This window comes from Prionailurus bengalensis, chromosome B1, assembly GCF_016509475.1.
Source record: "Prionailurus bengalensis isolate Pbe53 chromosome B1, Fcat_Pben_1.1_paternal_pri, whole genome shotgun sequence".
Lineage (NCBI taxonomy): Eukaryota > Metazoa > Chordata > Mammalia > Carnivora > Felidae > Prionailurus > Prionailurus bengalensis.
In genome coordinates, this window is record NC_057344.1 from 39,640,875 (window position 1) to 39,667,356 (window position 26,482).

The window sequence follows — 26,482 nt, forward strand, 5'->3', positions numbered from 1 at the left end:
GAGGGATGGGGAAGGAGAAGGGTCTAAGACATGGGTAGGACATGTCCACTGCGTCTATATCAGATGAGTAGTGAATCTCATCACGTACTGTCCACAAACCAGAAGTAATAAAAGAGTATTTCTAAGATCACAGTTTGGCACATCCGAGGGCCCTCGTGCTTAGGGTACCTGACTTCACCCGTTAAAGGACCCCACCGACCCTGAGGTTCCATGCTCCCACCTGCTGCTCCATCCACTCTTCCCACATCTACCCTCACCCTGTGAATCTTAGGCTGGGCCCATACCCTGAGCACCATGCTTAGAGAACCTCACACCTCCTCTTCCAGTCCTGCCACTTCCATGGGGCAAGGAGTTCACAGAGCCCCTAGGATGCACCTACCCAGTTTCCATGTCATCACAGGTCCTGGGACCTGCTTCTGCACCTGCCTGGGTCCATTCTCTCAAGGGAACACCACTACACAGCCTGCACAAGGGAGGCTGTTTGCAGGAGGTGTAGACAGACCAGAGGGCTGAGACCAGGGGTGTCTACATGTACCCCATGGAGATTTTGCACAAGAAACTTGAGGAGTATAAGAATTCCACATTTGAATCTGGCTGTCCAGGTTGTTATGAAGGTATATTTATCAAGAGAGGAGGACAGAACCTGTTTTAAAGATAGGTTGACTTAAAACTTTGAAACATTAGTTTAAACTCATGGTACATGCTGGGGCACCTGGGTGGCTCAGTCGGTTAGGCCTCAACTTTGGCTCAGGTCATGATCTTGCAATTTGTGAGTTTGAGCCCCACGTCAGGCTCTGTGCTGACAGCTCAGAGCCTGGAGCCCGCTTTGGATTCTGTGTCCCCCTTTCTCTCTGCTCCTCCCCTGCTTTCACACGTGCTCTATCTCTCTCAAAAATAAACATTACCAAAAAAAAGTATTGAACTCATGGTACATGAGCCTTCATTTATACTCCTGCCTCAGGCCCAACAAATGTCAATGGTGGGGCTGTCCCTCCTCTCTCTGCTTCCAGCACCAGGCGACGTGCTACAAAGGTCTAAGCAGAATGTCTGCTAATGAGTTGGCAAGATAACTTATTTCCCTTCCTAGGGGCTCTTCTTAATTAGAAATAAAATAATTCCCAGCACTCCCCCCAACAGAAGGTTCCCTAAATTCAGTCCCACTGGGGCGCTCCCCTCTGCCACACACCTACACACAGAAGATCACAAAGAGAACTCTGTCATGGCCACACCCCTGGAACTTGTGGTCTTTCCCCTCTGGTTCTCCCAGGGTAAAACACTAACTCACTTTAGAGTATAAGCCCACAAGTTATGTTGCTTCAATGTGGAACAATGTTCAAGCAAAATCAGCCTAGACCACAAGTAAGTCCCAGATACAGGTCTCAGGTTATTCACCCTCTGAGCCACACCATAGCCTGAGAGAGGCTGCTGATTCTGGGAGGAACCTGTCTGCTCACGTTTGAGGTCTGGTCTTAAGCAGACTTTCCAGTGGGCAGAGATAAGGGATCACACAGTCCCATTCTGCATTCGGAAACAGGGTGCTGCAGCCAGGGGCCCCCAGAATCCAACAGCAGATCACCATCAGCAAACATAAAAACATTTAGGAAATCCCTATTAGCTGTGTTTATCTACCGGTAGTTTAGTAAGGTGTCCTTTATACAGTGAAGAGCAGGTAGAACGGGTTCACCCTGAACACAGCATCCCTTTGAACAGCCTCGGGAGAACTGATTTACCATCATCAGACAGGACAGACAGGGTAACAGAGAAGGAGCTGTGTACTATCACAGGGCCATCATCAAGTTAAATGTTGGATCAGGATATGTGATTTGATCTGTGCTGTAGCCAAATCTGTGCTACATGATTTACACATTGTCAGGCTTTCGATGATTTATAATAAATTCTACAAGTTCTGTGGGTCTTAACCTTTATCCTACTTTGCTCAATCACAATTATTATAATCAGTAATCCTGCCTGATTAGGTCACCATGCCCTGGATACCTCCCAAGGCCCAGAGGCTAGTCATTATAGCATTTGAGTCATCAGAAACCACTCTAAAAACGGTTTTCAAAAAATGGAAACAAGATAAAAATTTTTTACAATACAAAAATTATTAGAATTCCAAAGAGTTTGGTAAGGTGTCACATTCCTTTTTAAAAAGCCTTTCTGCATACTAACAACAGCCAGTTAGAAAATTTGTGGGAGAGGGATATAAGATCCCTTTCACAACAAAAATTGACTACCTAGACCTGAACATTAAAAGTTTGCCAAGAAGACAAAAAAAAAGGGTGGGACCAATAACATAAAAGGAAAATGGAATAAAGAGATATACCACATTTCTGGAAAACACAATTTAATATTAATTATTAAATTAATCTTTTTAATGTTTATTTATTTCTTTTGAGAGAGAGATAGTGAGCATGCACATGTGAGAGAGGGGCAGAGAGAGAGGGAGAGAGAGAATCTGTACCGTCAGCATAGAGCCCAACTCAGGACTTGATCTCATGAACCGAGAGATATTGACCTGAGCCAAAATGAAGAGTCGGACACTTAACCAACTGAGCCACCCAGGTGCCCCGTTATATTATATAGATTTTAAGTCTTTAGAAATTAATCTAAAATGTGTACTAATAAAATCAAATCCCAACAAAATTTTTTTCTTGAGCTTGGCAAAAGGGTTCTAACCATCACCTAGAATAATAACTACATAAGAAGAGATAAGAAATTTTTTAAAAAGAAAAGCTATTGAGGGAACAGGGCAAGACCTCATTCTCTCAAATATAAAAATATATACTAAAGCCCAATGATTAAGTGAGTAATGGCCCAGCAATAAATAAGCCTATCAGTGCAACAGAACAGAAAATCCAGACATGGATCCAAGTATAAATAATAACATCATAAAACTGGCATCTCAAATCAAGGAGACAAGGTGGATTAGTTAACAAATGGTATTGAAGCCACTGGTTAAAATTTGAGAAAAAAAAATTATTAGATCCCTACTCCAAAACATTCACCAAATTAAACTGTAGATCTAAAAAAGACAAAACATGAAACTATAAAATTATGAGACTACCAGCAAATATTTATATTCTCCTGGAGTGGGACAGGAATTATTTCACTCTTGCTGAGATGACTGCGGGCCTACCTGGGATTGCAACTCAGAAAACATGAGTCCTCCCCTCTCCAAACTTCCCCCAGATCCAGGGTCTCCCACTTGGCCTGGGAAGCCAATGAACCTTAAGCAGCAGGCCCCTGGCAGGTAGAGTGTGCTGGGCACAGGAAGAGCCAGGTTCCTGGCTTCCAATGAGGAAGGCTTTTTAGGTACGCTTTTTTGATCAAGTGCCAAAAGAGAGCTCAGAAGGAAAAAAGGGTCCTGAATCTCCAAAACTTCAGTGACTTATTATTTTCTCGTTCTAAGTAAATATTCACTTTTGTATCTAATCCTGTATTCAAAATTTATATTCTTTGTTTTTAAGTTTATTTATTTTGAGAGAGAGAGAGAGAGAGAGAGAGGCGAGCTTGAGCGGGGAAGGGGCAGAGAGAGACGAAGGGAAAGAATCCCAAGGAGGCTCCATGCTGTCAGTGCAGAGCCTGACCCTGGGCTTGAACTTACAAACCGCAAGATCATGACCTGAGCCCAGGTCAGGTTAAGCCCAGCTTAACCCTGAGCCACGCAGGTGCCCCCTATATTCTTTTTCTTAAAAGAAACCCAAATGGCCTAAGCATCAGGCCCCACAAAATCTGAATCTATGCTTGCTTCCACACTTTGTACTGTAGCAAGCACTCACGCATTTTCCACAAGCTGCCTTGCTGCACCATGAACACACTTAGGAGGAGGTGCTCAGTATGCATTCACCAAATAACTATGCATCTACAACATGGATGCTTATAGTCACTGTTAAAAAGCTGCATGTTGGGAAGATTTGAGATCAGGTATGTGAAAATGCTAACAGCGGAGTACCTAATACGTGGTAATAAAAATTTAACAGGAAGAAGGTTTGGAAAAATGTATATTAAGATGGTTATTTCTGGGTGGCAAGAAAATCAGAGGGTTTTTTCCTTTATTTCTTCTATTTGTTTGTATTTTTAATTTTTCCTTTACTTCTTTTTATTTGTGCTTTCTAATCTCTCAGCAATAAGCACACACACTTGAGAAAAAATGGAAAATAAAAAGCTATTTGGGGATGAGCCTAATTAGTATTAACTAGTTAAATTAGTGTACTGTGGCTCTGTAAAAAGAGCAGTTTCAAAGTAACCTACCCAGTCTTGCTGTCACGTGAGCAAGCTGCTGATGGAAGGACCTTCCCTCCCGCCCGCCCCCACACGTACTGGCCACTCCTTGACCATCCCCATTGCAGCGTGGAGGGCCTGCAATGGTCTCAAATAGAGAAGACAGACGGTGGGTGTTCAGCCTAGTAGCCCTTGATCTTTCCGGGTTACGAGACCAAGCATGAGCCACACGTCCAGAGGAACTCCAAGCAGGACTGTTTGTGGCCCCTGACACCAGCCAGGAACTGTTCTTGCTCATATGCTGAGATTTTCTGGATCTGGTAGGCGTGGCATTTCAAGGGAGGAAGTTTCATTACCAGGCTATGTATCAGAACGTATAGGAATAGGAGGCTGGGGAGTAGGAGGCCTGGGCTACAGTTCTAGATCTGCTAGTTAACGGCCGGCCATACGGCCTTATGACAGAGGCATCTGGCCAGCGCAAGTGCACTGGGGAAGGCAGCAACCCCAGAGAGACTCAGCCTCAAACTAGCAGCCTCCCTGGGGAAACAACAGGACTGCAGCCACCACGGGCAATGCCTTGGGCAAATGGCTTAACTTCACTGGGGCTGTCAGATCACCTGCACAGCTTGGATAATAGCATCTACCTACACTCAGTCATCAAAATAATGAGGTACATACTCGCTTCAGTGAACCATGTGATGGCCCACAGAGGTAGAAAGTACCGTGATGACTACCTTTAGCCACACACAGCAAAGGCAAGCGGACTTGCTCCTTTCTTCTGGCAAACCAGCCTTGGCTAATGGAGACTGGGGAACATCAGTGCTCTGCCTCATACTCCCTCCAGAGGGAGGAGACAGAGGGCCAAAAAGAGAGTGTGAAACAAATGGCAACACAGAGGAAACTTGGGGGGTCTCCAGGCCAGCCAAGCCTCCTGATAGCAGGGATGAGATGAACACTTGCCAGCTCAGGACAGAATTAGAAAACCAGAAAAAGCTCAGTCTCACTTTACCCACAGGTGGGGCACTCGGGAGGGTAGAGGCAGCCCATGGGAGCATGGGGTGTCTGCCACAGACAGATCTATCGTCTTTCCTCTCAGCACTCCTCTCCTGGGATTCAAAGTCCCAGGCAGGAGTGTCCAGTTGGCTGTTCTAGGAGGCGTGCCTATGCCCAGCCAGAGCCAATGCCTGCCTCCCACCGACACTACACACAGAACGGGAGTCCCCAAAATGGAAATGACAGCGAAAACCAAAACAAACGTGCTCTCTGGAATGTCCTAAATGTGGAAATACTGGCAACATAAAAGTCAAGCACCTCCACAGATGAGTTTCTCACCGCCTCTCCCTCACCACCAGGCAGGACAAAAGGAGGAATCTGGCCAGAGCAAGTGCACTGGGGAAAGCAGCAACCCCAGAGAGACTCAGCATCAAACTAGCAGCCTCCCTGGGGGAATAATAGGACTGCAGGCATCGTGGCTGCAGGATTAGAGACAGGGCCCATGGCCGCTGCCCTCTCCGTCTTCTCCGACTCCATGTCCAAGTTTGTCACATGTGTCTACCTCTCACAGGTGGCACAGAAATTTCTGTTGGAGACAAAATCAAATACAACACAGAAGCACACGCCCTAAGAAATGCAAATACCAAAGATACGTTTTTTCAAATGCCATCTCTATTATTTAAATAGTGTTTATTACTGCAGTTTGGATATATTCGTGGTATCCGGTCCTCTGTTTTCATTAAGAACTACAAAAATTTGCACAGTGCAGTATTTGTGACTTTTGCTCTACCAGAATGAAGTAGACATCACCGAGGCCTCAAAACCACCAATGAGTTTTTCTGCAGTTGGCATCCTAAACAACAAATTCCTCAGCAAAACATTTACGCATCCATTAAAACCCACACGTTTCCTCTACTGAGCAGAAAAACTTAGCAGATAAACATACTCGTGTCTCATCCTCTGTCCTCATTAGAAATTTTAAAATTTTTTTTTTCAACGTTTATTTATTTTTGGGACAGAGAGATAGAAATTTTAATTTACACTCTCGCCACTGTTATTCAACATAGTATTGGAAGTCTTAGCCTCTGCAATCAGACAACACAAAGAAATAAAAGGCATCCAAGTCAGCCAGGAGGAGGTCAAACTTTCACTCTTCACAGATGACATGATACTCTATATGGAAAACCCTAAAGATTCCACCAAAAAACTGCCAGAACTGATTCATGAATTCAGCAAAGTTTCAGGATATAAAATCAATGCACAACAATCGGTTGCATTCCTATACACCAACAATGAAGCAACAGAAAGAGAAATCAAGGAATCGATCCCATTTACAGTTGCACAAAAACCCATAAAATACCTAGGAATAAATCTAACAAAGAGGTGAAAAATCTGTATACTGAAAACTATAGAAAGCTTATGAAAGAAATTGAAGAAGCCACAAAAAAATGGAAAAAGATTCCATTTTTCCTGGATAGGAAGAACAAATATTGTTAAAATGTCGATACTATCCAAAGCAATCTACATATTCAATGCAATCCATATCAAAGTAACACCAGCATTCTTCAAGAGCAGAACAAATCATTCTAAAATTTGTATGGAACCAGAAAAGACCCCTAATCTTTGACAAAGCAGGAAAGAATACCAATGGAATAAAGACAGTCTCTTCAGCAAGTGGTGCTGGGAAAACTGGACAGCGACATGCAGAAGAATGAACCTGGACCACTTTCTTACACCATACACAAAAATAAACTCAAAAGGGATGAAAGACCTCAATGTAAGACAGGAAGCCATCAAAATCCTCAAGGAGAAAGCAGGGAAAAACCTCTCTGATCTTGCCAGCAGCAACTTCTTACTCAACACGTGTCTCTCTGGAGGCAAGGGAAACAAAAGCAAAAATGAACTACTGGGACCTCATCAAAATAAAAAGTGTGCACAGCAAAGGAAACAATCAGCAAAACTAAAAGGCAACCGACAGAATGGGAGAAGATATTTGCAAATGACATATCAGATAAAGGGTTAGTATCCAATATCTATAAAGACCTTATCAAACTCAACACCCAAAAAACAAAGAATACATTGATGAAATGGGCAAAAGACATGAATAGACACTTCTCCAAAAAAGACATCCAGATGGCCAACCAACACATGAAAAAATGCTCAACATCACTCATCATCAGGGAAATACAAATCAAAACCACAATGAGATACCACCTGACACCTGTCAGAATGGCTAACATTAACAACTCAGGCAACAACAGATGTTGGCGAGGATGCAGAGAAAGAGGATCTCTTTTGCATTGTTGGTGGGAATGCAAGCTGCTGCAGCCACTCTGGAAAACAGTATGGAGGTTCCTCAAAAAACTAAAAATAGAACTACCCTACAACCCAGCAATTGCACTACTAGGCAGTTATCCAATGGATACAGGTATGCTGTTTTGAAGGGACACATGCACCCCCATGTTTATAGCAGCAGTGTCAACAATAGCCAAAGTATGGAAAGAGCCCAAATGTCCATCTATGGATGAATGGATAAAGAAGATGTGGTATATATATACAATGGAGTATTACTCGGCAATCAAAAAGAATGAAATCTTGCCATTTGCAACTACGTGGATGCAACTGGAGGGTATTATGCTAAGTGAAATTAGTCAGAGAAAGACAAAAATCATATAACTTCACTCATATGAGGACTTTAAGAGACAAAAACAGATGAACATAAGGGAAAGGAAACAAAATTAATATAAAAACAGGAAGGGGACAAAACAGAAGAGACTCATAAATATGAAGAACAAACTGAGGGTTACTGGAGGGATTGTGGGAGGAGAGAGGGGCTAAATGGGTAAGGGGCATTAAGGAATCTACTCCTAAAATCATTGTTCCACTATATGCTAATTTGGATGTAAATTTTAAAAAATAAAAAATAAAATTAATTTAAAAAAAGAAAGAAATTTTAGTTTAGAAAAGAGTGTAGTTGCTCTGGAAGAGATGCCTTACTAAAAAAATGTTCTATATGTGCATGTCATAACAATAAGCAAATGTACAGTGCTCTAGAGATGTGCAAATTATTAAAAAATGAAATTAAAGCTGAAATTCTTTTCATATAGCTGTTAATTAGCACAAATTATAAATTCAATTGTACTATTCTCTCCATGTTGTATGCCTTGGATCATTACCACACTAATATGAATAATTCCAAAAATGTCCTCAACCATTTCTCATGTGTCAGAGAAAATGTAGCTTCTGAAGACATGTGATTCCAGAGACAAAATGCCACTTTCCCATTATTTACAGTAGTCAGTGGTTTTTACTCCTTAGAAAGAAAAAGCCTACAGACAGTACTGTTATTACTGTGTCTATTACAACTGTAGATCATGAAGCAAAAAATCGTTGCAATTTTTCAATCACTGACACTTCCCAGCCAACTTCTTACATAAGTCAAAAAAATGGAAAAGTGACTGAAGCAAATACTATATGACCCGTAGAGAAAAAAATCAGGTTTCTAATAAAATGTAAACACTCATACTGGCCTACAGGACTACAAATAGTCGGTTTCTTATATCTGTATAGTGCTCTAAAGTTATTTTTACAGTTTAAAAAAGTGCTTTTACAAACGTGGTCAATCACGAGACCTTACTCACAACATCCCTCTGAAGTGGGTTCATACACCATATAACCAGGTGACATGCTGAGAGAAAACAACTCTGTGACTAGGTCCAATCTTGACCCAGGGGTCATCAGTGGGGGGGGGGGGGTTGCTTAAATGGGTGATTTGGGAAAATAGGTAGAGTCTGTTAGTGAGGTCTTTTAGGTTGGGGTGAGGAGAAGATATAGTTATGAGTTCTAGTGGAGGTCACTGGGATGGCCACAACACCCATCAGTGTGGGAGACTGACTTCTATTTAAATCTCCATGGTCGGGGCACCTGGGTAGCTCAGTCAGTTAAGCAACCAACTCTTGATTTAGGCTCAGGTGGTAATCTCAAGATCCTGAGATTGAGTCCCCAGTCAGGCTCTGCACTGGGCATGGAGCCTGTTTGAGATTCTCTCTCTCCCTCTCTCTGTCTGCCCACTCCCACTTACACGTGTGTGCGTGATCGCTCTCTCTCTAACTAAACAGAAAAAAAAAGATTCCTTTTCCTTCTGCCCCTCCCCCACTCACACATTCTCACTCTCTTTCAAAAAAAAAAAAAAGTCTGCATGACCTATTGTGAAACAAAATGTCAGGCAAAGGGCCACACCCTAAAGGGAAGGAAAGAGGTCACCCCAGGTGGTGAATAATCCCATAAACAATGTTTTTCTACAAGTGAAATTCCTTTGTTCTATAGCAAATGTTTATTAAGTGTCTATTGTATATGGCACTGTGCCAGGATCTCTGCACTTAAGAAAATCTGGAAGGGAAATTAAGTCACATAGGTACATGGGAACAATACCACCTATACTCTGTATTGGCTCCTTCCCTTCCCTTCACCCTACAAATTTTTCCATCCTTGATAAAAGAAAAAATAGAAAAGAAGAAAAGTTCTGTTGCCCTCTATCACCCTCATGTTATTGCTCATCCCCTATTGTTCCAGTGGTACTGCATTCCGACTTGCATCCCCGCTACTCCAACAAAACTTGGGTCCACCACAGTGCAGACCTGATGAGCACTGTTGAGTGCATACATGATGGGCCAAGATGGATTCCAATCAGGCCACGTAATTATGAGAACAGTGCATCCTCACCCTAGCAACAAGTGATCAAGATCTTTCATTGAGAAGTCACAGTTAAATGTCTATCAGGGTGTGACAGCTTTAATATATGTTATCAAACTCTTTGGCACTCCACCCATCCAACAGGCAGTGCCTAGGATCCCCTCCCCTTCAACCTGGGCTGACCAGTAGAGCAGAGCAGAAGTAATACCATGAAACTTCCAAAGCTGTCAGAAGACTACACCACTCCTTTCTACCTGGCTCTCTCAGGATGATCATTTTTAGAACCCAGCCTGGGTGTTTCTACCATGGTTACAGGAAGAGGAACCAAGGCCCCAGGCCCTCTGCCCCAGCTAAGCAGGATCCCAGTCTACAGCTAGCACCAACTTGCCAGCCAGGTTAATGGCTGTCTTGGAAGAGGATTCTGTAGCCCCTCCCCACCTCACCCCCACATTCCCCAACTGCCTGCTGCCTTTGGACTGCCCCAGCTGATGTGCACAATGTGCAAGCTTTCCACGCCAAGCTCTGCCCAAAGTGCCTATTTGTGGACTCAATAAATGACTGTGGTTGTTTTCAGCCACTATGTTTTGTGGAAGGGTTTGCTATGCAGCAATAAATAACTGATATGCAGGATTACAGAAGACTCTGGCTTCGCCTTAAAAATTCTACAAGAAAGATTAATACATAATTCTATGTATTAAACCCATTATACAAAACACAATACTATATTTTAGAGATAACTAGAAAACTGCAGGTGCAAATTTACCAGAATCTGAATAAAACTGTGTTTCAAAATAAAGGTGGCAAGTAGTTATTGTCTAATAGATTGCTTAATATTGATTGGGCAATTAATACATGAATACTTTTGGAATCGATTTCTAAAAAAATCTACATCTCTTACAGAAAATGTAATTTTACATCCCTTCTTTCCAGAAGGCAGCATTAACTGCATTTAGAGCTAAGTAAAGCTGTTTTTAAGTCTTTATTATCCATATTAGTTATCCACATTCCTATAAATTCATCAATTCTTCCAATCTAGTCCAGGTCCCAGGACATAGATTTCCCTACTGTGGGTCTTAACTCACTATTTCCGCAAAGGAAACATGACAGAAGCTACTGCAAGTATGATATATGAAACTATTAAATAGTAAACAGCTCACATTTCTCCTAACTTGGAATTTGGATACAGTTTACCAAAATGAAAAAACAGAAACCATACATAAAACAGCTTTTTCCTTCTAAGCAAAGCCCACTTGTAATAAACTGCATGAGATATTCAAATTTGTTTGATCATAATAGAGCTGTTTAAAAATACATGGCTGGAATTCACATTTGCAGTTTGCAGACAGAACAATAAAGATACTCTGAATTAATAATTAATATGTTATTCAAATCCAGTAGGAAAGGAAGTGGTGTGTTATGCTCACTATCTCACCCTTTTTATCCTTCAAGCCCTAGGCCTTCCCATGGCCTGCTTTGTTCAGTGGTGACTTGAGAAGTTAGGTAGAGTTTGCTGGTGAAATGTATGAGCTAACCACTCTGTGAAAGTCATGGGATGACCGCCATATTCATCAATGCAGGAGACTGGGTTTATTAAAAAGATCCTTGGTTTACTGTGAAACAAAATGGCGGACAACAGGCCACACACACCGTTGAGGTGAGGGAAAGACATTTGAGCATGGTGGCAAATGCCCCACACTGCAGGTGGTGAGTCCAGGTGTCCCCCCAGGCACCTGGGAAGTCCCAGACAGAGGACAGCTGAGCATGCACAGGATCCCACCTGAATGCCACAGCGTGGGGCCTCCAGGTCTCACTGCCTCGGACAAACCACCAGCCTCAGGTAGCAGGGGCATTTTGTACCAAAAGGTAAAAGTCCACTAACCAACCCAAACCAGGTCACATTTTTTTTTAATGTAACCTGCCAATTCACTTTCACCACAGAATAAAATTTAAGAAAGAAATCCATAAGGGTTATAAGACCAAATTACAAATTTCACTGAGGGTGGCAGCCATCCAGGCTTGCTGCATCAAAGCCCTAATGATGGGCCAGGCCTGCATCATTAGGCTTAGTGGGGACACCAACAGCTGACCCAAACAATGACCTCCCTATACTGCTTCCCAGCCATGTAGCCTTGAACTCGGCTGCAGGACAGAGAGTACAAGACCTGCCCATATGTTTGTGAAGAGCCACGGCACTGATGCAGTGGTTCTCTAAGTGTATCCTGGGGTGAACAGCATCAGCACCGTCTGGAAACTAGTGAGAAATGCACATCCTCAGGGACCACACTAGACCTACTGTACCAGAAGCAGATGGGAAGTCGTCAAGAGGGGAAGCTACCTGCATTTTAACAAGTCCTGTTGGTGATTCTGAGTCACACTGAAGTCTGAGTACCACCAACCAACTGTTCGTAAAGCACTTTGCACAGCACCTGGTGTATATTCTTAGTTCAATAAGTGATAATAAACCATTGCTACAAATAGCTGAACCCATCCCTTCTCTGCGATGCAGATAACACTGTCCTACCTCCAGCAAGTTTGATGTCTGTGATGGAGACACTGGAGATGCTGATAATGATGAAGAGAATGATTAAATGGCAATTGTCTACACAGAGTGACTGGAAGGGGGACAGAGACCAGAAGATGCCCAAATTCATGGCTGAGAATTTATATGGCTATCTCAGAAAAGTGTTGCCTCTGAGGCCATCCGGGACACAAAGGCCTGAGAGGACCTTTTTACACAGAACTTTTCCTTCTTTTAGTACTCATGGACATGATTCTTCATCACTCATCCAGACACCTTCAGCCACTTAAAAAAGATAGGTTTTAGGGATCCCTGGTCAAAGGCCAGCTGCTGAGCCCCCACGTGGCCTTAGGAATCCAACAAAGAGAAAGCCTGCTTCCTGAAAAGGCCCCACCTCTCTCAAATCTGGCTGAGCTTGCATTGGGCCAGAGAGGACAGACACACAGTTGCCTCACACAAGACTCTCAGGCACAAGCCTGGGAAGATCAGATGGGTCTGACACACTGGGCTCTCTGACTCTTTGTGGAAGGCTTGTTCTGCTGCTCCAATGGAAGCTTTCAGGTCTCTTGTCAGCTCGAAACTTGCCAATAGTGACTCTCCCTCCAACGCTGCCCTAGGCTCTCATCCACACGAGGTCATTTGTCTATTTGTAATTTGATCCACTCCCTGCCCTTCCCCTGCAAACTATCTTTTCCATGTTCACTTGCCGACTGGCTCCAGAGAAGACTGGAGGATGGGAGAGAGGAAGAAGCCAGAGTGCTTCTTCCCTTTCCTCTCTCTGCTCTGGATGGTATCTCCAGCAGGAGCTTTGTCTTCTCCATGGTTCTAGCTCCCACCAGACAGGCCTTCCCTCTATGGTCGCTGCTTCTGGGAGCCTCCATATAGATTTGGCTCTTGGCCTCTGATAACAATAACTCCCCTCTCTTTGTTCTACTAGCCTCAGGGGTGGTAGTGATTTCCTGCTACTGCTAATCTCTGTGTGACCTCATCATCCCCTACTTGGCTTTCCGGTCTTCCAAAGACTTTTATAACTAAGTCGTGGCATTAAAAGGCTTCTGTTTGACTGAGTGGGTCATGACTAATGCAGCCTCCTGTCACAGCTTCAGGCTTGATCACACCTTACCTGATTTCTGCCCAACTGACTCCACTCCCTACCCAAGACTTTCTTTGGGACCACCTTTTTCCATGGGAAGTCCCCATTCATTCGCATATAGGTCTTTAGCTCTTACCTGTGTGTAATCAACCAGTTTTGATACCAGTCCACCCAACTGCCTGGGCACTAGCCCCAGTCCCAATCACCCAGACTTCACACCCATCTAACCCCAGCTCTCGCAGGGGCAACCAGTCTGTACTGACATTTGCCACCTGTTCTTCCTTACACTTAGTAACAAAGTTAACACACACACTGAGGTTCTCAATAAATACACATTTTAATTTTTTTCCAGGAGCAATTGTATACCATTAAGGGAGTAGGTTAATCAGGTGAAAGGAAACTTGTGACTTGAAATAACTATCTAAGTGGCCCCAAACTCGCCTGATATTTTCACAACTTTCCACTTCCTTTTGGCTGGAAAGATACAACAGATGTACAAACTAGAGTCAGAACACAGTGTTCCAGAAAATGAGTATGCTTTTGGCAACTACCCATAAACACGCAGTAAGTACAGTATTAACACCTATCTTGACGCTTCTCGTTTTGTAGAGATCTGCCCCCATTTCGGGTCTTGTGCTCCAAATGGAATCACTGAATTATCCTTAATGGCAAACCTTAGAAAGCACAACTCTCATAATTAATTTTTCAGAAAGATAAAAAGTTAAAAAAACAAAACAGAGACCACTGCACACAATGAAGAGCACAGTGGCGTTGACCTGGGACTGCAGCCAGGACTGGTGAACATGACAGCTTTCTCAGGCGGACAGGCACGTACGTATACGTGTTGCATACTGCACTCCAGCCTTTGAGAATATTCAGTTAGTGTCCATGAGACCTTCTGGAAAGGGAAAGAGCATGGGTTTCCTTAAATGTTAAGGGAAACACTTGAAGTGATGACTATGTGTGCTTCTGAGCCCTTCTACAGTTACTCAGCTCTTCCCACTTGGCCCTTAGGCCAATGCAGGCAGCTGTCTGAAGGAAAAAAAAAAAAAACATTAATAAAACAGAAGACACAGGCACAGAATTACAGGTTATTTTCTAAAACGAGCCACTGCACAAATGTACAAGGTCTCCAAGAGTCTGTGCAGCAAAGATGACACACAGAAGAGCCACGTCTGCAAAACAGCCCCAGCGCCTCCCACCTGGTGAGTCTGGGAGACCAAGGCTGAGACCCCACCAGCTCACACACATCTCTCATCTTGCTTTGAATTTAGATGCCAAGGGCTTAGTACTTCAGCATCACTTAACACTATGAACAATGATGTCAAGTCCCGAGAAAATCTATCTATAGCTACATTGACGTGAAATCCATTACATTGTTATTATTTTTCTAAAACCACTGACTCAATTTTAAATGTCTACAGAATTGGAAATAATTTAAATCATCATAACTTAATTTTAAAAATAAGAACTTGGACTTTGGTTATTTCTTCCCACTCAAGTTTCTGGATGATTTCATCCCTGAAAACTTACAAAAGGGGAAAAAAATTCAGCTAGAAAATTGTAGCACATGGGTCTCATCTGGGCTGTCTTTGCTCTGCCACTACCTAGTCATATGACCATGAATGTCTGTCATAATCTCTCTCCTCACTCTCTTCCTTGTAAACAATGTGGTTGGATCCATACAGGCCTAAAATCCTCCTGTTAAAATAACTGTACAATTGGCTCCAGAATAAGAACCTAAGAAATCAGATTTTAATTCAAGGTAAATTTGAAGCATGATGAAATAAAAACACTGGCATTGCAGGTTGGGGCAGAGATTGTGAAAATAAAGGAAACAACAATGTGAAGACAAAGGAATACGTGTGATTTAGAAGAGCTTCCAAAAGTTAGGAAGGTTTCCTATGATGTAATGCATATGTCTTGTTTTGTTGTTGTTGTTGTTTTAATTTGGAGTCAAAAGCTTTCTCCTTCAATACCGAATATTTTGCAATATTTCTAAATGATCTAGCCCGACAGCATTTGAGGAAGAAAAAAAATCAAACATTACTGTACGTCAGCTTTCATCCTGTCACAAAGCCATTAGGACTAATGAAAAACGATGGCATTGTTAAGTTTTATTTATAGTTTCTTCTTAATAAAATGAAAAATGAACAGAGAAACACTCTGAATATAAATTTTTAAAGACTTTAAAGATCTAAGACCAGTAGCAAAAAATATATATGTAGACATAAGCCTATAAGTAGTCTTTAAAAAAAAAATGTGTAGAAAGATTGTTTATGGCTCCTGCTGAGTTTTGCCTTTCTCCAAGGCATCATAAATAATTAGATGTCCTACAGTCCAGGTCACTGTCATCAGGAATTTGGGGCCCTAACTGTGTCAAAAAGATTCTGTCTCCAACTTAAATTTTACACATTCTGCCCTAGACACCACTGAGTAGGATAACCCAGTGAAGCAAGATACTGTGCATCATATTTTTTAAGTCACCTCCCCTCATACCAACTAACTACATATTACCCTAAATTAGGTCTAGGAATGGAAAAGAGAAAAATAACATTTGTTTAGCCCTTACTGCCCAAGGCTTCACAAGCTTTATCCCACGTAATCAGACAAGTTCACCCAGAACATTTTACTTTTTTCTTCAAAATTTTTTTAAAGTTTATTTATTTAATTTTGAGAGACAGCATGAGCAGGGGAAGGGGGGGGGGGGGGCGGGGAGGGGACAGAGGATCCAAAGCAGACTCTGCTCTGACAGCAGTGAGTCAGATGCAGAGCTCAAACCCACTAACCATGAGATCATGGTCTGAACTGAAGTCAGACGCTTAACCCACTAAGCCACCCAGGTGCCCCAAACATTTTACATTTTTTAATCCCCCTGTCATAATATAACGATAACAGTGTTACTGTTATTTAAATAGCACTTTGAGCAGGGGTCACACTCTTCTAGAAAAAGCCGAAGAGTAAATATTTTAGGGTTTGTGAACTGAGGGGCACAACTGAGGATACTCTGCAGGTACTTACTTACATAATAAGAGAACACACACATTTCCTCAAATTTGTTATTGACAAAATTCAAAAGATAGTAACAGCAATTGAAAATAACATAGATCAAACGAAGAAAAACAGGATTCTTTTGAGAAGGATAACATTTCACTTAATTGAGGTTTAGAATTAGTGTTCCCTCTCATCAGATCGATCACAAATATGTATCTATTAAAACCACTCTTAGCTTGTGGGCAGTGCAAAATCAGGCAGGAAGCCAGATTTGCCCCAAACTGGCCAATCCTTGTTTTCCACCTTACAAAGGTTTTCACTGATCATGCATTCAACTAATATTCAGTATATTCCCTCAGTTATTCTTCAAAAGAATTCTGATGAGTATGTACCACTAGGCAATGAGGGTATCTAAATGGGCAAGTCAGGGTCCCCACACCAGGATCTAAGCATGCTACCCCCAAGGGGCTCACTGTGTACTGGAAGAGAGTATACTAAATGCCACAACAGGGATGTATTTGGGTCAGGCGAGGGCCGGCTAGCACAAGGAGGGAGTGGCCGCCTCTGCCTAACATAGCCAGGGCTGCTCCAGGGGTTAAGAGCCCAAAGTCTAAAATGAGACTGCCTGCCTTCAGGTCCCAGCCTCCCATTTGCTAGCTCTGTGACCTCCACAGGACATTTAACCTCACTCTACCTCTGTTTCCCAACTGTAAAATGAAGATGATCATAATGGTACCCTACAGGTACCACAAGAGGGTTGTTGTGAGGACCCCACGAGTGCATGTAGACCATTTAGAGCAGTGACTGGCACACAGGAAGCACATGCAAATGTTAGCTGCTCTCATTATGACAGAGAGGACTATAATGGAGCTGAATCTTAAATGATGAGTAGGAATTTCCCAGGAAGACAAGGTAGAGAGAGCCTTCCAAGCAGAAGGCAGTGTGTGCAAATGAATACAAATATGAGAAGCAATCCCGAGTGGTTTGCTGTAGCTCAGAAGTGCAGGGGGTTGAGGCAGGAGATGAATATGGTGAGAACAGATCACAGAGGGCTCATGTGTGCCATTCATAGGAATTGGTCCTTGATCCCACACCAAGGGGATGTGCAAGTTTTAAGCAGCTCAGAGCATCAGCATTATAGGATCTAACAGCAGGGTGGAGGATGGCAAGGAAGAGGCAAGGATGGGGACAGAGAGGGGCGCCTGGGTGGCTCAGTCGGTTGAGCAACTGACTTCGGCTCAGGTCATGATCTCAAGGTCCGTGGGTTCAAGCCCCACTTCGAGCTCTGTGCTGACAGCTCCAAGCCTGGCCCTGCTTGAGATTCTGTGTCTCCCTCTCTCTCTGCACTCCTCCCCCCAACTTGCACGCTCTCGCTCTCTCTCTCTCTCAAAAATAAATGAACATTTAAAAATTTTTTTTAATTTAAAAAAAAAGGGGGGGCAGAATGGGACAAAGCAAGTAAACATGAGGCTGAAGCAACAGCAACAAGGAGAGATGATCATGGCCCCAAAAAGAAAACTGGTGGTGAAGTCATGGAGGGAACACTTGGGAGCCAAGCAGTACTTTCAGTCTTAGTGACACTCAGCTGTGGGTCCCAAGGGAGAGGAATGAGGAGGAGTCCAGAATGACACCCAGATCTCTGGTCTTGGTATAAGGTGAACGGGTGGGAGTTCAGGCAGAGGAATAGTAATGGCAGGGAGGGTGTCCAGACAGAATGGTGAACCAGATCAGCCCTGGGGGAGGTCGGGCCATCTCCCTGCAAGACAGCTAGGCATCAAGTACCAGGGAAGGGCAGAAGTGGAACGGAAGGAAGAGCAAGAGTGAAGGTCAGGAAAATGTGGAGACTGGGCCAAGGGCAGCAGGGGGTGAGGGGTGTGGCATCAGAGAGGGAGGGGCACCGGAGCTCCTGGGAACCCAGCACTAGCCAGCACCACAGGGTGGGCCCAGCTGTTTGGGGGACCTTGCTGGGGCTGAGTAGAGCAATGGGGAATGAGCTCACTTTGGGATGTGCTGACTTTAAGGAGCTCAGGAGGGAGCTGTAACCTGGAGTCTGGAGTTCAGAAAAGTAGGTCTGGAAATACAGATTCAAGGGTCATCAGAATATATGTGAAGGGTGACACCCCACCTGGAGAGACTAAAGAGAACTCAAAAGAGAGAAATAGGATATTGAGAGAGAACTATCTAAATTTTTTTAAGTTTATTCATATATTTTGACAGAAAGAAGGTATAAGCAGGGGAGAGGCAGGGAGAGAGAGGAGAGAGAGAGAATCCCAAGCAGGCTCTGCACTGACAGCACAGAGCCCGATGCAGGGCTCAGACTCACAAGATCTCACAAGATCATGACCTGAACCGAGACCAAGAGTCAGACGCATAACAGACTGAGCCACCCAGGTGCCCTGAGAAAGAACTATCTAAAGGGAAAGGAAAATCAAAGGGAAGTGGTGTCCCAGGAACCAAAAAGGAAGGTCAAGAATAAAGTAGTCAAGTATGGATGTCAGATCTGGCAAAAAAAAAAAAAAAAAAAAAAAAAAAAAAAAAAAAAATTTCGAGGAAGATGGAGGCCAGCACATCTCTGACATGACAATCAGATTCACAGTGAGAAGGGTCAGAGCAGCTTGCAGGAAAGCTTGAACTTCAACAGGTGAATAGTGACTGGGAAGTTATAAGGTGGTAGCAAAATTTAGGCTCTTAGAATCCTACTTGTGACTGACTACATCCCAAGGAAATGGGAACATTATCTCAAAGAGATACCTGCCCCTCCAGGTTCACTGAAGCATTACTTACAGTAGCCAAGGCACAGAAAGTGACCATCGACAGATGAACAATAAAGAAGGCATGGTACATAAATACAATGGAATATATCATTCAGCCATTAAAAAAGAAGGAAATCCTGCCATTTGTGACAACACGGATGGACCTTGAGGGCCCTCTGCTAAAATGAGATAAGCCAGACAGAGAAAGACAAATACCTTACATTCTCACATGTGGAATCTAAAAGAGGTGAACTCACAGGGACAGAGAGTAGAATGGTGTTTCCTAGGCTAGAGGGTACGTGCAACAGGGAGACATTGCTCAAAGAGGACAAATTCCCAGCCACACAGTGAATAAATTCCGGGGATCTAATGTGCAGCATACTGTATTATGGGGGCACCTGGGTGGCTCAGTTGGTTAAGCATCCACCTTTGGCTCAGGTCATGATCTCACAGTTCGTGAGTTCAAGCCCCATTGGGCTCTCTGTTGTCAGCGCAGCACCCACCTCAGATCCTCTGTCTCCCTCACTCTCAGCCCCCCTACCATGCACATTCTCTCTCTCCCTCTCTCTCTCTCTCTCTCTCTCCCTCTCTCAAAACTAAATAAACATTAAAAACAATGCTGTATTATATAGTTGAAAGTTGTTATGAAAGTAGATCTTAAATGTTATGACCACACATGTAAAAAGTATCTCAGGGGATGGAGGGAGGTGTTAGCCAACCTTATCGTGGTAATCATTTTGCAGTAGATATGTGTGTCAAATTACCACATTGTACGCCTTAAACTCACATGTGTTACATGTCGATACAATTTCGATAAAGTTGGGGGGAAAAACCTGTAAGCTGTTGAGGGGAGGCAGGGAGAGGTAGTTGTAAAAGAACAGTCCCATGAGGTGCCCACTGTCGTGCCATTTCTCACAGATAAAGAAAATAAGACCCAGATATTTGTCCTAGTTCCCTCAACTAAAAAGTGGGAAAGCTGGAATTCAATTCCACGCCTCCTGGTTCGAAGACCAATACTCTATTTTGGAAACATTGCGTTTTTGGTTAGGATGTAGGAAAAAAAACTACAGCTAGGTACAATGGGAATATTAATAAACATGTACCTTTGGTAATGCTTTTAGCTTTTCCAGGGCAATAAAAATACTGGAATGGGCACACAGCATAGGGCATAATCTCAACAACATCCATACAACCCTTCCATAGAGACATTTACATTGTACAGAAAATGAAACAGGCTCACAGGCTAAGTAACTTGCCCAAAGAGGAACAAGGATGGGCAAAGGAGCAGTGATTCCAGAAGAGGTCAGTCTGGAGGCACTCTTGGTACTGATTTAAAACTTAAGTACCTCACACCTATTAGGATGGCTACTATCCAAAAAAAACAGAAAACAAACAAAAACAAACAAACGAAAACCAGGAAACAATACATGTTGGCGAGGATATGGAGAAACTGGAATTTTTGTGCATTGCTTATGGGAATGTAAAATGATGCAGCTGCTGTGGAAAATGGCATGGCTGTTCCTCAAAAAACTGTTTAAAAATTATCATACGCAGAGTGCCTGGCTGGCTCAGTCAGTAGAGCATGTGACTCTCAATCTCGGGGTTGTGGGTTCAAGCCCCACGTTGGGTGTGGAGTCTATTTAAAAATAATAATAATAATAATAATAATAATAATAATAATAATAGTTTTTAAATGATCCAGTAATTCCACTTTTAGATATATACCCAAAAGAATTGAAAGCACAGTCTCAAAGAAATATTTGTATGCTCACATTCACAGTAGCATTAGTTGGGGTTTTTTTAAGTTTACTTTTATTTATTTTGAGAGAGAGATAGAGAGAGCAAGCGGGGGAGGGGCAGAGAGAGAGGGAGACAGAATCCCAAGCAGGCTCGGCACTGTCAGTGCAGAGCCCAATGCAGGGCTCGAACCCACATGGGAACCGTGAGATCATGACCTGAGCCCAAGTCAAGAGTCAGACGCTTAACCGACTGAGCCACCCAGCCACCCCATAGTAGCATTATTTGTAATAGCCAAAAGTTGGAAGCAACCCAACTGTCTATCAACAATGAGTAGATAAACAAAATGTGGTATATACATTGGAATGAAGTATTAATCTTTAAAAAAAAGGAACTTCTTGGGCACCTCACCACCTCACCTCAGGGAGTATCTATTATGTGATACACAGAATGTATCTTTAGGTATAAACTAAGACACCCCCCCAACCCCGACACCTATACCGACAATTGAGTTTAAAACATTTTATGTTCCCATATCTTTCTATAATCGTCTTTTCTTTCTTGAACAAATTTGCTAATGGCAAAAGCTGAATACACGCTAAAAATGTCAATGATTATACTACCAGGAGCTGTCAATCTGGGAGAAGGCAATCCAATTAGTAATTTAGAAATAGGCAAAATTCATTGAAGGCCTTGAGGTAGCTTTCCTGCAGTGGCTCCCACTGTGGCAAAGACTGCTAGTGCCCATACAGTACCCAACCTTCTCTTTTTTTCCTTTGAAACAGAACACCTGTATTCTTGAGGGGGGCAAAATGCCCAGAGAAAATTACCTTTTCCACATCTCTGGAAGACAGAGATGGCCAGTAAGGTATCAATGGAAGTCCTTAGGCTGGGTTTCTAGAAAAGAATTGTAAAGAGAGCTTATTCAACTGGCAGTTACCCTTTTGGTCTTCTACCCTTCATTCTTTTTTCAGTCTGACAGACTTCATGGCTGGAGCTGCAGCAGCCTTCTTGAGCCAATGAAGAAATGAGACCAAAAGAATCTCAGTTACCCTGACATCCTTAAGTCACCAAGGCAGTGACAGCAACTCTACCTCCAGTCTTCTTATTAAGAAAATAAGCCCTTTAGAGTTTAAAATCATGCAGTGGTGGCAGAGGGGTCTGTACTCTCAGCCAAATGCTATTCTTAAACAGGTAAACTTAGGACACTGAAAAGATCCTATCTCTGAAGTAATGAATGATGTTAGAAATGAATCTCTGTGTTAGAAATGAATGGTGCTATTGGGCTGTCTGCTGTCAACACCGCTGAGCGGGCTTCAGTTCCTCTGTCTCCCTCTCTCTCTGCCCCTCCCCAGTGCACATGTGCTTTTGCTCTCTCAAAAATGAATGATTCTAATGATAAGGATGATGATGATGATGATGACAATGACATTAACCCTTATGAAGCGCATCCCAGGTGGCAAGCACTGAGGCACAGAAAGGTTAGGTAATTTACCTAAGGTCTCACGGCTATAAATGCTGAGGCTGGGCTTTAAATCCAGGCAGTCTGGAGGCACCTGGGTGGCTCAGTCAGTTAAGCATCTGACTTCAGCTCAAGTCATGATCTCATGGTTCGTGAGTTTGAGCCCCACATCTGGTTCTATGCTGACAGCTCAGAGCCTAGAGCCTGGAGCCTGCTTCGGATTCTGTGTCTCCCTCTCTCGGCCCCTGCCCCACTCACACCCTGTCTCTCTTTGTCTCTAAAAAATAAATTTAAAAAAGAACATTAAAAAAAATCATTGTTAAATCCAGGCAGTCTGGTTCCAGAGTACATGTGTTTAACTTCAAGACAATATCAAACATAACAAACTAATATACACACACAAACCAATCTCCACAGACACACTAATCTTAAAGCTTTGTCAATTCATTAATGAAAATTCTTATGATATGTCATCCCTAAATCGCTCTTCTATTTGAGAAATTATTTTCTGTAGGACCTGAGATTCTTATAGCTCTGGCAAAACATCTGACTGGCTTCACAGCTGTTTTACGTGTTACCATAAATACTGTTTAGACCATTACCATAGTCTCTGATAGAAAGCCTTCCTGTCCACCATCCACCATTACAAGATGAATCTCCCAAAAATGGAGATTTGATCACATCACACCCTTCACCGAAGTCTTCAGTGACCTCTGTTACCTGAATAAAGTCCAAACGCCTTAGCCCGTATGTGCTCTTGGCAACTTTCCCACCTTCCCACCTCTCCCCTTCACACTCCAAACCCTCCCAATTGAGCCACTGGTTGTGCCCTGTATTCACCTAGGTTTTCCCATCCTGAACCTTGTTATATACTGTCTAGCCTTCCTGGATGCACGTCCTCTCTCACTCCTCCCCAAGCCCCATGTGTCCCCATCATACCAAATCCTCAAGCCCCAAATCAAAGCCTCACGTGCCATATTAATGGCTCCTACCTGACAAGCACCAAGCTGTCACGGGTCTGGTCTAGGAGGAAAAGCACTGGGTTTTCTCTAGGTTTTTCACAGGTCTCCACTAAAGAGAGTAAATATAGCCCAGCCCTGCAACAGCCCCACTCTTAGACCAGAGCCAAGGACTGGGATCCCTCCCCTCCAGCACACACCCTCCTCAGCCCCCTTCCTGGTGTGCTCTAACTTCCCTCCTTATCTTATCTGATCAAAATCAACACCATGAACAGTCTTCAGGCTAAGAATAGTTCCCAAAGGGATACTTACACCCCTAAGGATACGTAGAAAGGGGTAGGAGAAGGCTGCAGAACCGCTCTGACCAGCTTGAGGGGTCCAGCCAACGCGAGGCTGCTGCCCTTCTAATCCACTGACCAAAATCATCCTAGTCAGGGAAACTCAGAAGGGAACTTGCTCAAGGTTGTTACATCACAAGAAGGGGCTTACTTCTCCTAAGAGACTCAAGTAACTGGAGGACTGATTACTATCGGCCAGGCCACGTAGTATCTCACATGGGAAAACAAAGTTTAGTCAAATACAAGGAATTGTCTTCTGGCTTGCAAGTCTCACTAGTTGATACAAAGTCACCAGATTCATTCACTTAAAAACATATTCTAAACAAAGTCCTGCACAATATCCAAACCTTGAGCTACGCAGTATGGCTAATTTTAGTTTTCCTCCAGGTAAGCTACACCTATCAGTGTTCTCTGAGCAACTGCCCATTCCCGGGGAGACACTGGCTCTTCTTCGCTCACCTGACACCTAGCTCTCAGAGGCCTCGCGTGCAGCGTGTGGTGATCTGGCTGCTCCATCCTCCCAACAAGCAGCCATCCGCTCTTCCAGCCTCCAGGAAGACTAACACTCTACCCTGCACATGCCAGATGTTCTAAAAGGTTTGAAGGAATGAAAGAATAAGAGCCCCCAAATCAGCCACACTTACTGGTTAATTAGGCAAATCACTTGGCCATCCCCACACTCTTCTCCGGCTCCCTTCCTCTGCCACTGCCTCCCCCACCCCTGCCTGGAAAAACAAGGCAATCAATGAAAGTGCTGCCAAAGAGGAGACAAGAAGAGTAACAGGGCATCTGAGTCACTCTTGGACCCCTGTTACATAGGGGGTTAGATGAGCTTTTCCAAAGCACCACTAATACCCTCTTTAAAAATCTATTTAAAAATAGATTTCTAAAGTCTCCCCACCCTGCAATCACACACGGCCCTTACAGAGGAAGCCACAGCATGGAAGAGAGTGGTTCATACCCTTTCCTTTGTCAGTGAACCCACCAACCCTCCCCAATTTAACATTTAACTCATTTAAATTAAGGAAAATTCTATTTCCAGCTCAAAGAGGGTTTCACAAAACACCAGAGGGTCATTGTCCCTGTGGTGTGTGAACCCAAGCCCGGCTCCACCCATATCTATGTTGTGGGGAACAGAATTTCCTCAACATCCTCAAAGGAAACATTACTTCCTAAAAGGAAAAACCGCAGTGGAGACTGATGGTCACCTCCGGGAGCAGTCAGGCCACTGTTGTGCAGGCAATCAAGAATGTGAAAAATGCCAGTGCTAAAATCAGACACTGGAATACACTGAATCAGGTTTAAAGGAGTGCCTTTTCCCAGCCTGAAGTCCACAAAACATCCAGAAGAATCTCTTTTTTGTCTCTGACCACGAAGGAAGAAGAGGAATCATTTTGATGGGGAAAGAGTAAATAATGGTAATAAATGTCTGTCGCTCCTGTGCCACAGATGCCTCTGAAGGTCAGGGTCCCCCCAGGATGTGACTCCAGGCACCGGCCTTGTGCTGTGGGCCCTCACTTCCCTTATCAGAGCAAAATCAACACAACAGACCGTCCTCAAGCTAAAAATACTTCACAAAGGGGAAACTGTAACCATAAGGCTGTATAGAAAGGGGCAGGAGGGGGGCCCAAGGGAAGCTCTGACTGGTCCAGCCAACATGAGGCTACGGCCTTTCTGACCTACCGACCAAAGTCACCCAAGTCAGAGAAATCCAGAAGGCAGCTCAAGAAAAAAAGCAGCATGACGTGAAATAGGATTTGAGCACACCAATAGTGTGGATGGAAATACTGGTACAAAACCCAGGAAATTCCCACTTGGTTGACAAATAAATCAAGCAGTTCTGTGTCCAAAGGCACAGTACAATTAAGCATTAACCAGTTACAACATTTAACTCCCCATTAATAGCCCTGGGAACTGAGGGGCTCAATAACACCTCAGTCGCCAACCTGTTTACCAATTATTTCATTTAAAGCTGTGCGATTTAAGATAAGGACATTCGAGTGGGATAGGTCAGCCTCAGGAAGAATGATAATGCCTCTACCAGCACTGCCTAGAAGTAACACAGTATCAGAGATGGAGACCGTTTTTTTTTAAAGAGTCATTGGGGTGAAGGAAGCCCTTCAGTCTGGTACTGAGGTCAAAGTAGCTGATCACATTACCTTGTTTTTTTTTACGTTTTAATGTCAGAATAATGCAATAATTCCTACCTGCAAAGGAATACCTGTAGCGCATACATCTAAGTTGTAAAGCATACTGGTAAATTCAGCACCCATCATCACGAGGGTACAAGTGCATCTATCACAAGGGAGTCCTGGCAAGGGGACATATTTTCATCGCTATTAGTCAGCATCTTTGAATCTGACCCACTGATTAATGACCACTCCAGATTTTAGGATCTTTTCCTAAAACTTGTGGTCTCCCATGATTAAGGCATTCCCAGGAATACACTGAGGAGGACAGGTTCCCTTTACAAGCCAATCAAGTGAAATAGAGCCAAGCCACTCCAGTTCTTCACCTACAAAACATGCTACCCAGTGTTCATGGTAAGTTAGGAAAGTCACATCCACAAGGCGTGCACAAACCCATTGTAGTAAAGGTACTCAACTACATTTGAGCCAAAGACTCAGCCCTGCACCCAAAAAGAGGGTGCCATATGAAAGGCAAGAGGTGAGAAAGACTTCCTCCTCCTTACCTCTCCATCCTTTCTCCAATTGTACTC

At 43.4% G+C, this 26,482-nt stretch overlaps 1 protein-coding gene and 1 non-coding gene across 2 annotated transcripts in view; one reads left to right on the top strand and one right to left on the bottom strand.

Annotated features, from left to right (window-relative positions):
* The window catches only part of CSGALNACT1 (chondroitin sulfate N-acetylgalactosaminyltransferase 1), a 342,071-nt gene that overhangs the window by 265,048 nt on the left and 50,541 nt on the right, over nucleotides 1-26,482 (bottom strand). The gene's annotated exons all lie outside the window — the stretch shown is intronic.
* Nucleotides 20,825-20,897, top strand: TRNAE-CUC. The gene has a single exon. It is a non-coding gene; the product is annotated as a tRNA-Glu (tRNA).